A 5753-nucleotide genomic window follows, 5' to 3' on the forward strand; every position below is an offset into this window, starting at 1 on the left:
CACACACAAAACATTACAAAATATTTATTCTATTAAGATAAAATGATTAATGACTTTCCTATTCTAGCCAATAACCGATAAATGGCCGATATTATTTCCCTTAACAATTAAAACACATTAAAATGTTAAACATTTGTCATAAACTTCCACTATCCCTTACATTTTTGGAAACAATTAAATACCCTAAATACCCAATATTGTCCAATACTGATAAATGAAAAAATTACCAATATGGTGTCAGTATATTGTGTATTCCCACTCAAATGTCTTATCTTGTGGTTTTGCCTCTTAAGTTAATTTATACTGTTTGAAGGATGTTTTCACTGGAAAACAAGGTAGTGCAGCCACTACCAATACTGCATAAAACACCAAATACATCACTAAATGTGAACTTTACAGCCACTGTCAACTCATTTGATTAATATAGGAATTATTCTTTTCTTACCCTTTGGCCGACAGGTCCCATGACTACATAGTGAAACAATTACCTTTGAAACAGGAACAGGACGAGTTTCAGTTCCCACAGAACAGGGAATTAAGAAAGAAAGACTTCATAAGTGCCAGAGAAGTGTGCATTGCAGCGGCTGCTGAAAAGTCATGAGATCTTGCAACTCACACATTTCTGCTATTGCATGTCTAATGTTGCTAACCTAGTTTACGACGCAAGCCTTCCTCTGTGAGACTTGCCATTTAGTAGAAACTTCACACTAATTGCAGGGACTGTCCTGCTGGAAAAACCCGAATGTGTTGGTCAAGGGCACATGGGTAACAAAGCAGAACTGTGACCGGAAAAACTGACTCCTTTTAGGGACTTAAGTCTTTAGTCATTTGTTTCATGGTTTCTCGCGCAGAACGCTAATGCCTAATTTAGTTTGTAATGAATTTATAAGCTAAATATAGAGCCATTCAGTAATGACGTCAATTTATAGTCAATCGGGAATGCTAATGTGCCGTGTCTAAGAAGGAAGATTTCCCAGAGACTTGGATATGCTAGAACATGGTTGATTGTATTGCTTTCAATTCATGAATACTAGCTTGTTAGCCTGTTAACATCTTGTGTTTACAAAGCACATGGCGGTTTTGTGTGTAATTTATGTTGCAGAGCATAACATGAATGCATGTTTTAGCAATGCTAATCACAGACATAACTAAAAAAAATGTTAATTCTGTTTTGGGACAAACCGTACAGCTCTACCTTTGCTAGGTTTTTGAACAGCGCTAATAGCTAACATAAACCTGTTGTTCAAAGATGACCAAAAGAGTTTTGCAAGGGGTGAAAACTGGTCAGAAGATTCCAGAGATTATTGCTTTCAATTTGTGAATAATAATTTGTTTGCAAGTTAGCATATTGTATTTACAAAGCACACAACGGTTTTATATGTAATTTATGTTGTAGAACATAAACAGACATGACTAAAAAAACTGTCAATTGTGTTTAAGGACAATCTGGACAGCTGAACATTTGTACTTTGCTACGTTTTTGAACAGAGCTAATAGCTAGCATAAACCTGTTGTTCAAAGATGACCAAAAGAGTTTTGTGAGGGGTGAAAACCACTACAAACCTGGTCAGAAGACTCCCAGCCACTCACTTCTTAGCTAGCAGGTTGGACATGCTGGGGAGTGGTTGATTTATTCCTTTCAATTCATGAATATTAGATTGTTAGCCTGCTAACATCTTACGCTTACATAGGCCACAACAGTTTTGTGTGTAATTTATGTTGTAGAACATAACATGAAAGTTTGTTCAAGTAATGCTAATCAAAGACATGACAAAAAAAAAAGTTAATTGTGTTTTAGGACAAACTTGCCCTGTTGAAAAAACCAGCATAAGCTGGTTAGGTATGTTTTGAAGCTGGGATGCTGGTTTGAGCTGGTCCTTTGCTGGTTTAAGCTGGTCCTTTGCTGGTTTATGCTGGTCCTTAGCTGGTCATGTGCTGGTCCTAAACTGGTTTATGCTGGACCAGTTTAGGACCAGCACATGACCAGCTAAGGACCAGCATAAACCAGCAAAGGACCAGCATAAACCAGCAAAGGACCAGCTTAAACCAGCAAAGGACCAGCTCAAACCAGCATCCCAGCTTCAAAACATACCTAACCAACATATGCTGTTTTTTTCAACAGGGTGGACAGATGAACATTTATACTTTGCTAAATTTTGGAACAAAGCTATTAGATAGCAGTTGTTCAAAGACAACCAAAAGATCTTTGCGAGGGGTGAAAACCACTGCAAACCTGGTCAGAAGATGTCCAGAGGTTAACCTATTAGCCAGCAACCTAGATATGAAAGAACATGGTTGATTTATTGCTTGTTGGCTTGTTAGCATCTTGTGTTTACAAAGCACACAGCAGTTTTGTGTCTAATTTATGTTATAGAACATAACACGAAAGTCTGTTCAAGCAGTTCTAATCACAGACATGACTAAAAAAAGTTCATTCTGTAGAACAAACTGGACAGATGAACTTTTGTACTTTTACTTCTCGCACACACACACAAACTACAAAGCATGAAGGTTATTTCAAGTTCACCAAACAAGCTGCCTCTTTTATGTCCGAAACGTTGTGCACCCTCACCAAAAGACAGTGCTCTTGTTTTCATGCTAAGGTACTTTTGGAGTCCCCCATGAGTACAGTACATGTGTCATTGCTGGGAAATACCTCGTGCGTAAAGCTTTTGGACTATCGTCTATTCGAACGGAAACTTGGCAACAATCTCGCTGTGAACCACTTAAGAAGCTCACTGATATTTACAGTCTGAACACCATAACAGACAATAAGTCTTTTAAAAACACTGGGTCTGACATCTGGAAAGCTGGACGATATGGATGGGGTCATAAAAATGGACTTTATATAGAAGTTGTTGAGAGTACATTTGGTAGGTCTCCTAGCATGTCTTTTTCCCAAAAACGCTGATCTTAGCATCGGCTGAGGTTTACTAAAAAACCTGCCTGAACAGCAGATATTCATCTTTACAAGGACAGTATGACATAACAAATAAGAAGTGGTCAGAAAAGCTCATTGTGATGTAAAAAAAGATATTATTCATGCAAAGATGTGGAAAATGTGGAAAGATACCATTAAAGGTGGATTTTTTTTAATTGGGTCGTAAACCGATGACCAGGCAATGACCTTAGCAACCATGTCGCACAAAAAAGTTTTCTGTGAAATGTAAAAAATTCAGTTCTTTGTTAGTGTATCACTTCTGTAAGTGCATGGAAACTTAAACTTTGTCCAATTTTAATGGTCCCATGTCTATGCAAATCGAACTATTTTCCATACCCTCTATAGCACTGTATAAGGCCTTGACACTAATCACGTACACATATCTGTATTTACATCTCATTGACTAAATGAATGGAAACATGCATAGTTCTGATGCCACACTGGTGACAGGAACAAACCATTCTATTTGTGCTGTTCAGGGATGTGGTCTCTTTCCAGCACGTATGGCTGAAAACCAGTATTTCATGTTCAAAGTGAATAGGAGCAGGTGAATTACACAGTGTATCATGACTATGACAAATGCATATTTCATTACTTTCATTTTTTTTATTCTATGTAAAAATGAAAAATTTTTGTGTTCTATTTTGAGACATCAAATGCATGAGGATTTGGAGATAGATATGTATATATATCATTAAATATATATTGTATTATTCTATCGATCTATCTATCTATCTATCTATCTATCTATCTATCTATCAAATGTATATTTGTGTATGTTTTATAATATATATATCATTAAATATAATCTATCTATCCATCTATCTATCTATCTATCTATCTATCTATCAAAAGCATATTTGTGTATATGTTTTGATAATATATAGTTACACACACTTTAAAAAATGTTTAAATAAAATTTTAGACCATAAATTATTTTGAAATTTGTATTTATATTAAAAAATGTATTTATATAATAAAAGTGAATATAACGAACAGGACCACAATGGAGATGCCAAAAAACCCTCAACCAACCGCCTGCTGACCAGTGTTGCCAGATGTACGATAATTATCGTATTTGTACGATAATTTTGACCTCTGTACGATGTACGATCAATAATGAAAAAAATCCCATAATGTACGATAATTTCATAATTTTATGACAATTGCAGGATTCTGATGACAGCGACTCAGAGGTGGAGTTTGGACCTTCCCACAAGGTACGCCTATGTCCCAATGATTTCCACGATGCGGAAAACACGGATGGAATTGCGTAATCCAGTCAACGGAATTTACTGTATAACGCGGAATGTCACGGAATTTGTCAAAGTTTGGATGAATTAATCAAAGGAAGGTCATTACACTTAAAGGGGTCATATGATGCTATTTTAAAGATCATTATTTTGTGTATTTAGTGTAACAGAATATGTTGACATGCTTTAATGTTCAAAAAACACATTATTTTTCTATAACATATATATATATATATATATATATATATAATATATAAATACATAAATATGCATATATATGTAACTCATATACACATAAATATATAACACACACACACACACACACACACACAATATTTTACTTACACATACATACACAGATATTATCAGCAAAAAAGTTATACTGCAAAACCTGCTAATCATGTTATCCAGCATGAGCTTGTACTTGGAAGCAAAAAATGTAATAATAAAAAAATTATCTGTACAATGTTCACATGTTCAATATCACAATTTTGCCATCTGACATGAGAAATGCACTTGTGGGATGTGGTTGCAGCTTTTGAATCTGACATTTAAGTTGCATCAGAAATGAGTTAGTATTTGCCATCTAGTCATACAGTTTGTCATGCAAATAGTTCCTGTGCAGCAGTTAAATCCGTGATAAGGGATGTTTTTGGCAAACACTAATGCATTAAGCTCCACTCTTAAAGAGAACACAAACACTTGTGCTCAAGGATGGCTAAAATCGGGTTGTCTGTCAGCTGCAAACATGTTGATCTAATTTAGCACTTTAAAGTCAAGGTTTCAACACAGTTTATCTCGTCACAGATGTTTACTCTTCCACCACAGCACTGTATGTTTATTGGTGAGACCCTTGAAACACATGAAATGTGATCTACTGCTCTTTTTCTTTCTGGAAATGCATTTTTTCGGTATCATCTAGTAAATCTGAAATTCTTCAACCGATGCATTAAGCACACTGATCAGTTTAGCCTGATGCTTACAGTCAAGAAGCAAAAATGGCACAAATTACAAGTTTTAGTGGTCAGATTGACTCACATCCAAAGTAATTAAAACAGAGTGATAACACAAACTCATGAGCTTATTTTAGAAACAGGTTTCTAAAAATAAAGCACTGTGGAATGCTGGTTGGGAACAAACCTGTTTGTTTAGTACTTTTTTGTCTGAGACGGATATTGCGTTAACATCCTCAAGTTACAGATGTGACTCAGTATTGTTTGTCTTGAAACGTACACATGTTCTTGTTCTTTATTTTTTACTACTTTGCACATTTTGTAATAAAAACAATCAAAATGATTTAATAGCACAAATGTAAATTATGGGAAAAGGGGATCATGAGATCAAATAATGTTAAATAAATCAAAACTATTTTCATCCTTATACAGTAGTTATACTATATATATATATATATATATAGTTTTGTTCATCTCTGAATTTACACACATACTCATATATTTGCCAGTTTTATAAAGATAAAATAAATAAAATAATAAAAACATCATCAAAATTATTTAATAACAAATGGAAGTTATGGGAAATGGGAATTATGAGAATTATGA

Source organism: Sinocyclocheilus anshuiensis, unplaced genomic scaffold (assembly GCF_001515605.1).
Source record: "Sinocyclocheilus anshuiensis isolate Anshui unplaced genomic scaffold, SAMN03320099.WGS_v1.1 scaffold880, whole genome shotgun sequence".
NCBI classification, from domain to species: Eukaryota; Metazoa; Chordata; class Actinopteri; order Cypriniformes; family Cyprinidae; genus Sinocyclocheilus; species Sinocyclocheilus anshuiensis.